This window comes from Hesperophylax consimilis, chromosome 15 (genome assembly GCF_061612785.1).
Source record: "Hesperophylax consimilis isolate HC1 chromosome 15, BYU_Hcon_1.0, whole genome shotgun sequence".
In the NCBI taxonomy this organism is placed as follows: domain Eukaryota; kingdom Metazoa; phylum Arthropoda; class Insecta; order Trichoptera; family Limnephilidae; genus Hesperophylax; species Hesperophylax consimilis.
The window spans coordinates 5,878,691-5,892,775 of NC_142850.1; the positions used below are offsets into that span (position 1 = coordinate 5,878,691).

Sequence of the window (14,085 nt, forward strand, 5' to 3'; positions counted from 1 at the left end):
TATCATAACTAAAAATAATATAAAAATGCAGACGAAACTTTAGCTATGAAAATTGCGTCGAATGGACGTATTTTCATCCCCCTTTGTATTGTGTAGCCCCTGTGGAAACTATCGACTGTAATAATATGATATCATAAAACCTGTGTTCTGCGCCGTGTATCTGTTCTAAGATTACCTTCATAAAAGTAATCTGCGAAACTTTTGCAGGGTAGCTAACGAAATATTATCATATCACGATACCAAAGCTCAAAAGCCAAACTTTACTAGAAAATTATGAGAATAAAACAAAGTTTAGGACTACATTTTTTGATGAGTTGAGTAACGAACCCATATTCTCCCAATTCTAAGTCAATTCGCACTTCAAGAGAACCATCTCGAAACAGCGCTATATAAATGAACTGTTACTATCGTTAAAAGCGAAATAAATTACGCTCCGAAATCTACACGGTATATCACGAAGTCTTGCCTTATTATCTTATGATCAAAACAAAATATTTCAAAGTCTCCATTGATGGAATCTCGTTGGAGCTTTATAGTGATATCTAGCGAGAGAACTGAGCAGATTTCATGATGTTGGCTCTTGTTAACCAAGAGTTTTCGATGTTTCAAATAATACTATAGAGATTTTTTTGCCTTGTAGTTAAAATTATATTTAATTATTGAAGACAATATTAGCGATTTCTAAACGAAAATCTGAAACAGAAAAATCAGAAAAGGATACGGTCACATCTAGGACACGAACCCAGGACCCTTGTCTTTCCTTATTTTATTTTATTTATTTTATGATTTTACTCATTAAGTTATTCCAAAAACAAAAACAAATATAATTTTTATTTTTCGGAATAACTTTACTGAGTAAAACCTCAAATTGTAATATTTAATTATTGAAGACAATATTAGCGATTTCTAAACGAAAATTTGAAACAGAAAAATCAGAAAAGGATACGTTCACATTTAGGACCTAGATGTGACCGTATCCTTTTCTGATTTTTCTGTTTCAGATTTTCGTTTAGAAATCGCTAATATTGTCTTCAACAATTATACATACTTGTCTATAAAGGTAATTCTTTCATTTTCCCTACACTTTTGCAACATCATGTCTTTCTAGTATCCTCTCCTACCTCACCTGACACACGAAGGATACTTTTATGTCCCATACAATTTCGCCTCGGTATAATACGGCAATAATTCGCATTTATTGCCACATTCCGCCAAGATCCATGGTTCATATTAAGATTTCCATAGAAGGAAGTTGCACAATTACACATACATGCTGTTTTACTCTACTTTTAAACGTATAAAAAAGAGACAGAACTCGATAATTTACAGATTTTATTTATGAAAATCATACTAGAAAAGTATGACTAAAATATTTTAAATCTACGTCATTATTCTCATCTAAGGGCCGGTAATTTAGTTGTTCTTTAAACTCGGTTTGAGAGAAAAATATTTACGTCCGTCTAGTTTCATTCCAGTGCATTTCCTGATAATCCAATCAGATTCATAATTCCAAAACTGCATCAGACATTGCAAATTTATATTAAATTTAATACACGGTTATAAAATGATACATTTTCTGATCCAGTGCAACACAATTGAACGTATGTACCAGTACTTGCTCTAATACGTTATTACAACCGGTACATCCATAAATTCTCTTTTATAGACAAAGTATTCTTACTTTTCTCCACATATCATGCGATACCATAAACCTGAGAGATATGTCGCAGTTATGTAAGCGTAGCAGTAGAAGAAAGGAAATATAAGTGGAAGAGATGGAGGGTGAGATAAGCTGGGGGAAGAATAGAAGATAGAACAAAGGAGAAACTCTTATGATTGGTCAGCTTATAACAGACCCAAATGTTGCTATTATATTTTCAAATGCTTTGTGGTAAAAGTTCGTCAATATACGATGAACAAAAAATGATTATGTATAATATAACGATAAACTGTATTACAAATTATTAAAAATCTTTTTGTGTAATTTTTTTATCAAACAAACTTTACATTTCCACTGAAAACTGACCAATTTTTCAAAAAAATTCCCAATACCCACGTGTTACTATAAAATATTTATTAATTGATTTTCGGATAGAAAAAAAAACCGTTTCGAACAGGTTTAATTTCTCTGTCCCATTGCAAAATTATCGCATTAGTATTAATAATAATGAAAATAAATTACTTTGTGTACAAAACTAATTAATCAAATTAAGCTTTTAATGAAGTCCTCTAATTTATAGATATTTTATTTTTAAAGCATTGAAGTATTCCTACATATTTTTTTCTTAAAAAAACTTCTATTCGGTAAATTGTAAAAATATATTGTGTCCAAGTAAATCAAATTTGTTTGCGCAAGGAAACATGTTCATCCACTGCATTCATGACGATACGACAATCAAAAGAGATTGCCATATTAGAGCTTCACGTATGATCGAAACCTCCCCCGGCGTCATAAAATAATGCTGATGATGAAGCGAATTGCAGCACGTGATGAGAGCATCCGAGGACTGGAAGACGTAGTCTTGGAACTTAGTCTTTCAGTACACGTAGGCTATCAGCTCACAAACACTTATATCAGTTTATGAAATTGGTCGTAGGTACTAGCTTTAAGGGGTGGCGAAGTTGCTGGGTTTCAGTTGTAATATTCAATTAAGTGATAGGTGTATATTTCATAAAAAAATTACAAAACTTTATGTTACTTTGGGTCAGATATAGATAATTGCACTTAAGATTTAAAAGCACATCGACGTTTGTTAAAGCTTATGTTTGAGTGAGAAACATCTGAATAATAGAAAATGCTTTACTATTTGATTACTTCCCGATTAAAAACATAATTAACGGTTTGCAGAAAATAATAAAAATAAAAATAATGTAAATCGCTGTAGTGTTTTTAATAATACATTTATTGGTCATTTTAAGGTAGAATGCTCTTTGTATTGCACTGTTTGAGACAAACATTCAGTATTGCAACAGTGCGCGATATTGCTTTAGACATGTTTAATAAGGATACCTGCTAAGCTAACCTACATCCAATTGTCCCAAAATTACATTTCAATAAGAGTTTTTAAAAAATAGGGACCGATGTAGTCCTTCTGATTCTAGGCAGGGGATTGCAAATGATGGGAATTAATATGTACGCAGTTCGCATTACTTTAAACGTTTAAACAAACTGCACTAGAACCAAAAGATTCAATTCGATTGTTATTATAAGATATTTAATGTAAAGTAAATATCGGTTATTATTTGATCTCCCTGTACAGAAAACCTGTGTCTCGTACACGTTTATCGATTCCGTCTCAATATCCAAGGCGGTTATTTACTCTGGTATCTGAAATAAAAACAATATCGCCGTTCCGATAGGGTTCTCAACTCGTAACACGTTGTCTCCCCGGGAAGATTGTGTTCCATCGATTCCCTAGGATTCCATAACAGAGGAACTCTTCGTAAAGTAATACTATTACATTCTTTACAAGCTTTTCAGAGAAAAGCCCGGTGGAATACAGTGCAAGGAGTTTTCAAAATGGTCAAAGCTCTATTTGAACAATGTAGACTTTATTATTTTACAGATTTTTTTTAATACATTCTAAGAGACATTTGCATTATTCACAGGAACGTCGGAAATGAAGGTGTAATTTTCTTTTGAACACTACGATTGCGTTTATGTGTATTTTTATAACCCGTGAGTGCGTTTACACAATATGATCTGAAGGTGATAAAACCTTTCATTAATTCTCGACTCCTAGTTTAGAGGGCCGAGCTAAGGGGGTCGTGGCCCTATGCAAAATATCACGTAGTAGATAAACCTGTAATTTTAAAACCATCCATCGAATTACAGAAGACTTTTTGATTTGTTCTGTGGGGTATGTATCCGAGTAGTTATACGTCAAAGTCACTTAAATTTTTCTCTTATTTGCAATAAGTTGTTTTATATCGTTTTTATATAAATATCATCTTTAATATGGATTCTATAACCGCACAAGCTCCACACAGGAGGAAAAGGGCACGAGGGGTGGGTAGTAATCTTTGCGTCAGTGAGTCCAGGAGTGACGGACATATCCATCCCTCCTACTGCGGTTAAGACGATGTTCCGAGAGAGTTCTGTTGGAGAAGTCAAAAGGTCTCCCTCAACCGTCTCTCCCGATCCGACCTGCCACACAGTTGTTGGACAGACGCATTCGCCACCAAGACTCGGATAAACCTTCCCTATGAACCCGGGCACCCCTGCTATGTCACCAAACGTAGCGAACCGCTTGGGGTGACCTATTGCATAGATGTCGGTTATCCAATAGATGATTATCAGGGCGGTGGTAACCGTACCTGCCTCCCACCCGAGATTTCCTGGTGTTACTATCGTTACTAGTTACTAACGTATATCATCAACCTTTCACCTGAGTTTAGACCTCTGCATCTCCATCGTCCTGTGAAAGGATCTTTATTACTTTATTAAATCTTGTTATTAACGTCTCTTCAAATAATTGGTAAAGCCTTACCATGTTTTTAATGTCTATATACACATATTGGCCGGTAAAAGATCTCAGAAAGCTATAAAAACATGTTATTAATTTGCTTTTTTGCAAATTATATAGCTCCCGTAGACTTGGTATTCTTTGGATCCGCTTCTGCTGGATCCCAATATACTGCCCACTTTGGACCAGTATATTAATTCCCGTTGAATAGCAAAGGTGTGAGATTGTGATGCTAGAGAAGATTAAGCCACTTTCAATGGTCCACACGTGATCTGAAGGAGGTGCTGAGGATTAAATTTATCGCCCCTGTGTAGAATTATTGTTGTGAATTGTGGGATAGTTAAAGCAACATATCGTTTATGGAGAATCAGTGCGATTGTTTCTATTGATATGTCCGACCATTCCTAACAAAATGATCGATGAAGGATAAATGTAGAAATCACTTGATCAAATATTTAAACTTTACTTTAAGCTTTTAGGGAAATTCTGTTTTTATTCGCATTTCTGGAGCTTTCGAATCCTTGACTGATTTTGAGACCCGCAATCCGAATATTACCCTTGAACACTAACTTTTCAAGCTCTTAAAATTACATGTCAATTTTGAACATAATTTCTATATATTTGTAGAGTTAAAAAGTAATTATACGAAAATTCCCACATAAAAAAAGACGAAAATTATGCTCCGAAAGTTATAAAAACAACATCTGGTTCTGTTATTTAACACGTTATAGGTATGTAAAAAATGCAGTTTTTCTTTAAATGCTGCTAAAGATATTTGTAAATATATATTTGCTCCGTTTTAAATAAGTCATTAAATATTTAATATTTTTGCTTCGCCTTCTTTTTTAATGTTTACTACGGAGCCTTAAGATAAATAACAACAATTGGTATTTTCAAGAGAGACTTAATTTCTATTTTTGATTCCCGCAATAATCCAAACTGTCCCGAGCTAATGGGACTATTGCATCCCAAAATGGGGTATTAAGAAAGAGGAACAAAGAAAGGTGTAGAATTACCTGGCTCCTTAGATCTGGTTAATAAAAATTCATTTCAAGCAATGTTTTAATTCTAAATTGGTTGTCTTTCGACAGGCCAATACTGAGTGCGCATTTCGCTGTTATTTAAATGAAATCCGTTCAACATTAATAAACGTCGTGTCAGAGTAAATATACTACGCTATGTAAAATAAAAAAGTTCCTATCCAAATAACGAGTCCTCAATTATACGAGAGATATCATTAGGGTGATTTTATTCTCATTATGGCGCAAGAGATTTATGCGTCGGCTGCGTTACTCAGCTTACACTAGGTGTAGATGTATGGAAGGAGCGGGAGGTATTAACGTATCCTTGTGGGGAATTCTCGTATAACGCTAATTTAAATCTACATAATTCAAAGGTTGTTAAATATTACATATCTATATTAATTAAATATTTTATATTAATTAAATATCCCACTAGAAGACTTACAATATCATTTTTTAATTAAATACTTTAAAAATACACACATTGGAAGACAGGCGTAAAATAAACAGCTTAAATTTTTTATTCAAGATTCTAAACACTAAATTCGACTGTTGCGAACTTCTGCAACTCATAAACTTACGAATACCTACAATAACAACACGACAAAATACACTATTCGAATGCAACACACATAAGCGCAATTACATTGCGAACTCCCCAATACAACGGTTTCACACTATGAGAAACCAATACTTAGGTGATGTCTAAATATTTAATATTAACTTTGCGAATTTTGTGGATAACGTAAAAGACTTACTTAAACACTATTCCTAAATGGAAGTTATATTTTTGTAAGCCATTCAAATCGCTGTATTTTTTAATTTGTGTTCTTTTATTTATAATATTTCTTTCTCATGTTTCAAAACTGTCATTAAAATTGTACCTCCTTCATGTAAAAGCCCTCTCTGCGTTAAATAAATAAATTAAAAAATATTGGTAATAATAGTAGGTTTCAGGCAAAAATAATGATTAAAAATAGACCGTAAGTGATTGTGCGTATTCTATTTCAATTTCAAACATCAATTTTTAAAAACAAAGTATTTTTTACTGTGATACATCAACATCAATAATATTAACTCCTGTAATGTCATCCGATTTCAGAGCAATGCGTATTTGTCCGCGCGTGTTTACGTGATTTACACCAAAAGTTAATAGAATTCACTGTCATTGACAACGAGTCTATTTGGCGAGTTTCAGCTCGATCGGATGTCAGAAAGTGGATTAATTTTCGCTTCCGAGATTGGCATTCGTTAATTACTGAAAATAAAATTGAAATTAAAATATGTGTATTTCAAAAGTCCTCGAAAAAAAAGTAATATTGGTTGAATGTATTTAGAGTAAAAATATTCTGTTTTATCCCGGACGTCAAGCCAATGACCTAAGTGTGTAAAGTATGTATTTACAGTAGGTACGCTTGTGTGGGTGGGATAACATTGCTTGGAAACTGAAGAGTCATTTGTAGGCCATTTAGAGTCATTAGTCAGAATTATGTGGATCAATACTCATCATCATCAATGCTCCCCCCTCCCCCCGACCGACGCTCCCCCTACCGTTCGATAGAAGAACATTAATATTTTTTCAACACGTCTTAATGCTTTACCATTCAGTCGAAAGATGGCGCCATCAATCAAAATGTAAAATGTGCTGAATTATCAAAAATAAACGGAATTTAATAACAGCGCCTGGTGGGTTTTTTGAGATCTATTTAAATGTATTTATTCAGTAGATGTTTTTTTTACTAATGTTTCTGGCGTAATAGATGAGTTGCTTTTTGGAATAACGTTTTAATTATATTAAAAATAATCGTTGCGATGTTAATACATTTTACATAAATAAAATTCTTGTTACGTTATACGATTATGAGGGTATTTCAGTATCCTCTTGATAGCTATCAAAAGCACTATCCACAGGATAACGTACTTGCTCGATTTACGATTTATTTATTTATAATGTCTGACTTTACTATTCGTTAGTCAAACCTAAGAATAGTGGCTATATATTTCAGATATGTTAGCCGAGTTTTCTACCTATTAGTGATAATTTCTTTAATATATCTGTTATTTATTTTGATAGCTTATCGGTTAAATATTTTTGTAACCGCCACACTTGTACTAGGCTTAGATTAAGGGAATTCCACTTCGTTTCAACTTAATTACTGTTGTATGTTAAAAGATACATTATAATTCCATTTTTATTAAATCAAAGTTTCACCTTATAAAATGATCCCTTTGTCACCATTTTGGATTTTTTTGTATAGAGTGACACTTTCGTAAGTTTAGTTTCAATCTAAATACGCATAAATTACCTAGTTAACCCAATCGTATTTTTTGCATGTAAATTGTTGATTCTTGTAGTAATTGTTGAAACAATGTGATTTTTTTATAACCTGTGCCTTGAATTCGGCGGTTATGGAAATAATTACCACTTATCAAGAGGATGATGAAATATACCCTATATTTTTTTATAATAATAATAACAAAAAATCAATTAATAATAAAACCGGGCGGTGGCTGAGTTGACATCGCGTTTGGGTCCCACCCAGGCGTAGTGTGTTCAATTCCTCTGCTGGCTAAGTCCTCCATCACAACACAAGCAACATTTTCCGCTTAGTGTGGTGGTGGTGGTAAGTTTAAAAAATTGCCAGGTTATTCGTAACCCGGGAATGTTTGTCTTTCTTTAAAAAAAATTACATAGTGCAGTTTAGTGTTGTTTCACTTCAAGTGCGCTTTGTATTTTGGCTGATCAGCTTCAATTCAAATACTTTTTTTCTGCCTTACAAAGTACTGTTGAGTAAAAACAGGTTGACATGATGTCATAAAATGAAATGGCATGCATTAATTTATAGTGTTTAATTAAACTTTTTGCTTCAAACTAATATCTTCCATATATTCAAACAGTATATACTCTCAACTTATTGCTCAAATAATGCCTCCAATTCAAAATAATAATCAGAAAATTGATCAAAATAAATAACGACCATGCTAAATTCAATTCGTCAGCCCGAAACAATGCCCCTTAAAAAATGCAAAAATCCATAAAAATTCAAATTGAATATTCCCGATGGGGAGGGTAATGAAAAACGCCCGTCGATAGCGCTTATCGACAGAGAGGCCATTATTTTCCTCGCCTTTAAAAAATACCAGTGTCGATCGGCGGATATTTATTCGTTCTATGTGCTCGGCTCTGTATACTTCATCGGCGGTGTTAGCGGTAATCCCCGGGTAACGGCGGGTACCTCCCCTCCACCCCACCCCTCCCGACGTACGGCCTTCAGGGGGTTTGGTTGGGTAGCGTGGGTTACACCACCCGCGATATTCAGACAGGGATGATTCTCCGAATTTTTAATGTTCTAAAAGCTTTGTTTGAATAATTTAAATATCAATGATTGAACATTCGTATTTTCTTGTTCATTCACGTAATATTTTTTTTCATTTTGTATCAGAGTTGATATACGGAGAAAAAATTATAATATTGAAAATTGCTAATTTATTAATAATCTCTTCAAATTTCCATAATTCGGTTAAAAACGGGATTGCAGGCCCTTAATTAATGAATAGATACTTTTCATAATAAACTTTTAGAAAAAATACGAAACATATTATCATGATGTAAGAATACATGTTCATAAACATTCTAAAATTTAGGCATTTCGTTAATATCAAGGCAAGTGACACGTGTATCCATATATTAGGCAGTTAATAATAGTTTTTCAAAAACCGGCATGCAATCCCGTTTTTAATTGGATTACCAATAAGAGATGTTTAATAAATTAGCAGTATTCATTTTTCTCCGTGTACGTGCGTTGACAGTATTTCTGAACTAAGGGCGACCGAGGATGACATGGCACAATCAAGTGAATCAAAAACATTAATCGGGCATTAATAAACCCCGAGATTACAACTAATCTATCAAACTTATGTAGGCAATTAAACATTCTTCATTCTGAAACATTTTTCTGTTCTTATGTATTTTTCACCCAAAATTATTATAATTATTATTTTATTTCTCTGGGCATAAAATACATAAGAACAGAAAAAGGTTTCAGAATGAAGAATTGTTTTAATGAATACATAAGTCTAATAGATTAGTTGTAACCGTAAACTTGAATCAGGATCAGAATCAGGATCTTTTAACAGTGTGACTGTAACAATGTAGAAAATTTTAGTATTGTTAATCATTGCACATTGAGTGTTGTGAAGTAAAGAGTAAAACTCAGGGACTAATAATATTCCTACATTATCTAGGCTACATAAATATATATATACATAACACAAAATCAAAAATCGTATACGGAGTAGCAAATGTTGTACGCAAATTAGTTTGTGGTCTTATTGTGGATAGTTTATTAATATTTGTCACAACTCTTGGGGCAGCTGTGGTTAACAGTTAGAATTTGAATAAGATTCCGACTTACCTTTGATCTTTTCTATCGATATTATGAACTTGAGATACACTGCTTGATCATCACTGCCCAAGCTTCCGTAATAGATACGAATTTATTATTTTTATTTTATATTATTGAAACAAACAGTACATGATTTACAGAGATGAAACAATATACAGGAATAAGATACTTCGTGTTGTGTACCTATGATATGTTTCCTTGTAATGTCTGCTAAGTGGTATGTTTATTCCTTAATTACCAGGTGACTTGTATGGTTTATTGGTGTGTGTGTGACGTGTGTAATATATGTGTGAGTGTTTGTGTGTGTGTGTGTGTCTGTATGTATGCGCATTGAATTCTTTAAATTATTGACATGATGCCACGTTTGAATTTGGGCAGTGAATCCGAAAAAATGTCAATGTTAGAGTTAAGACAAATATTATTTAGAGTATGAAGAGCTCGGTTAATTGTCGAATTAGATGCTGCATTTGTTTTATAATTTAGCGTGTGGAATAGCACTGTATGTCGTGTACGTCTCAAATGTATGTTAAAGTTAATAAGGGACAAAAGTTCAGTACAGTCAATCTCATTGTTTAAAATTCTGTGTATAAATATTGAGTCAGCTACTGCTCGTCTTCGCTGCAAAGTTTCAAATTGTGGTACAACGAGTGTTGGTACTTCACACTGTCAGACAGGTACAGGTAAATGGGTAGCAGGAAATTTTTTGGAGGAATGCAGGAACATCTGTTAAAGAAAGACTCGTATAGTTGCGGCAACAGTGTATAAAATATTTGTAATCTTTTCACAATATTTCATTGGCTTACGCTTCGTTTGTACAATGTTGCCAACTCCATAAAATCGTCGAAAATGCTGGACTTCTAGCAAACAAGTAATAATCTAATTTTATTCACGTGTTTTCTCTATAAAATTTATGTTTATCTAACCAAACGCTTTGATAGCAATTCCTATCAGAATCAATCTATACCTGAACAAATATTATGAAAAGATATAATTAGTATCCAAATGTATGTATATGTACTAATACTAGAATTTACTTATTTTTTTTAAATTTAATATATATAAGTGGGTACAGTCATGTTGTATTAGTAGATATGGTTACAAAATATATTTATATTCGCAATATCATCAATGAAGAAACTGGTTCTTGTGCTTGGTGAGCGAGTTACACTAATTATAAGGAAAATAGAATATCGTTATGCAATATATTAGTATATATATAATAGGAACAATTGAAACTTGTCGATTGGACTATCTATATGTGTAGTTGTACATATATAAGATTCTGTCACATAGTATTTATTGAGTAAGTAGGAACATTTGAAAACAGTGGAGATGAGTATAGACTGAAAATAAATATCAAGAAAGGGAAAAGCAGGCAATTATTTAGTTTATTATTTCTGAAAGTGTAACATCAGTTTTAGTTTAAGTTTGTTGATATCCTATAATTTCTTTATTTCAATCGGAAGGTTGTTGAAATACTTTATTCCTAAATAGGTATAGTTATTTTGCATTTGTAATTGATGTGTAGTTCTTAAATTATCAGTAGAAATTCGCTTTTTTTTTTAAAGTTCTCTGAAAATTTGATTGCGGTTCAAAGGGGAAAAAGACACATACCGGACAACATTGTGTCCGTTTAATGACGTTTCTAAATTTGGTTAAGCCCAGTGGAAATTTATCTGTCGGCGTGTCACTCTCGCCGCCACTGTCAGCGCGGCACTTGATGGATTGTTTTCACGTTTTTTCCGGGGCCCTTTTCTACTGAAGCCCTGGATCAGGGGTTCGGAAACTTTGGTAAAATAAATTAAATAAATAACACTTCATTTTATTCATTATTCATTATCACAAGAAACATCTATTGTGACTTGTACTAATTAAGTTGAAACGAAGTGTCATTTCAATAGTTTGGGCGTATTAGAAGTAAACGGAGTGCGAAAATTTTACGCGGGGAAATTTATTGATATAAAATATTCCTTATTTATTCGTAATCCGGTTAAAAGCGAGATTTAAGTCTTTAAAGAATGGATTGACAGATCTCCTAATAAAATTTTAGAAAAAAACGAATGTTTTATCGTGATCTCAGAACACGTGGTCATAAAAATACTATATTTTCGCATTTCGTCATTGCATATTATCAGGGCAAATGCGGGTGCGTGAACAAGTGTTCCGATCTATTACAGATGTATTAAAAGTTAGTCAGGAGATGGCCTGCTATCAAGTTTTTAATCGAATTTTAATAAATTAACAGTACTCATTTTTCTTCGCGTTTTTAAAATGTTTTGTAATTACTTCGACTGTTTTGTTATAATAGGCCGTTGTAAAGGTTATATAAAATGACTTTTGTAAACTTTTAAATACTATTCTAATTCTATTGGCAATAAAGCACTTCTAGCTTGTCATCATTTTTAGCTTCAGTTGCTTTTGGTTTTCAATGTTTTTCTCTTTTATCCTTCCTACGTTGGCATGTAACTTGCCAATTGTTTATTTTCAGAAAAACGACTCGTAGCTCTTCTAAAAGCTGAAAGACCATTTTAATATTGAACTTTGACGTTCAGTAAACTTTCATGATATTACGAAATTTTTTTCTATTCATATTTTTTAAATGTTTTTTTTTCAAATATTTCTGACTTTCACACTACGAGGTGTTTTAGGCCAACATTTCAAATTATGGAGAAAGAAGAAAAATGAATTTATATATTCACTTATTTTAAATGGGCAAATTTCAAAATTAAATGGAAAATGGTGTCAAGTTCAGACTTAGAAGAGATGAGACGTTAAATGGTTATGAGGCAATTTTAGATAAGGCTTAATAGAAGATAGAATATTTGTTTAGAGATGAACATTGGACAACCAAAAAATAAGTGATCTAAAGTTCCCAATTCTAGACCACAGAATGTAAAATCTCATAGTCAAGCACGTGAATTTTATTGTCAAATGTTCAATAAGAACAAAAGGTTAACAAAATTTTGTTGTAGATGTTAGTGAATACGTGATTGTTACAGAACTTTATGCAAGGAAAAAATCAGCCTGTATCGCATTTTTTACAGAAAATAAAGTTATATTGTATATGAGATAAAAAAACTAGAAAATAATGGGCTCTTACAATTCTGATAAAGTCTTTCTGAAAAGTTTTCGTTCCTCTGTCCGAGATCATAATCCGTTAGAGTTGTTACTCTCATCCTGGGGGTGGGAAGGGGAACGAGAGGAATTTAAGGGTTTGCCGGTTATTTAGCTTGATAAGAATCTGAGGGGAGGTTTGTTGTTTGGTGGAGCAACCCTGTTTTAAATCGGATCCGTTCAAATTTTTATCGCCATGAAAAATGATGTTCTCAAATATCTTTGCGGTGTGCCCATTAAACGGCTTTTATTTGCGGTTCTGACTTTTTTACTCGTCTCTATATTTTATGCAAAATGCTTTATCAAGATATTGACAAAAAAATGTTGGGATCATTCCGAATTATAGACAGGTTTACGAAATGAATTGTGTATGTTATATAAGCGACACATATTTACTTTTGAAGGTATTCAATTGGATTAAAACCTTTCTCTTATTTTAATAGGGAAAGTGTTTAATGATCGCTTTTTTGATTACCTGTGTGAAACATCCAGCAGTTCAACGGGCGTTTTGACTCTCTTGTGCTCTTATATAGGCGAACTTTATTTCCATTCGTTTGAACTTCATGCGAATTGTACTTCGCCCACATAAAACTTAAATATGATATGAGATTTTCACGGCCAAAAGTATTTTTGTTATTTGTTTTTCGGGTGTTATGCCGTGTTGCGCTAACTCCTTTTTTAGCCAACGTTTTGGACAGCATTGCAGTGTCCATCATCAGGGCAGATGTGTTATTATAACAATAACAATAACACATCTGCCCTGATGATGGACACTGCAATGCTGTCCGAAACGTTGGCTAAAGAAGGAGTTAGCGCAACACGGCATAACACCCCAAAAACAAATAACAAAAAAACATAAAACTTAGTTATACTAACGCTCAGATAATGTTGTTTACAACAATTTTCTAACACAAGAAGAGTATAAATATTTGATTTTAAAAACCCTTTTCTTACAAAACGATTTATAAATAAGGGACAAACAATTCTTCATATTGTCTGTTTGCGTCTGTTTAAGAACATTGTGTTGAGACTTTACTAAATAAAGTCCATATTTACCAAATTACAAGTATGTCTTAG

At 32.9% G+C, this 14,085-nt stretch overlaps 1 protein-coding gene across 1 annotated transcript in view; it reads left to right on the forward strand.

The window, feature by feature from the left end:
- Positions 1-14,085, forward strand: part of HGTX (HGTX homeodomain transcription factor) — a 115,854-nt gene that overhangs the window by 36,916 nt on the left and 64,853 nt on the right. The gene's annotated exons all lie outside the window — the stretch shown is intronic.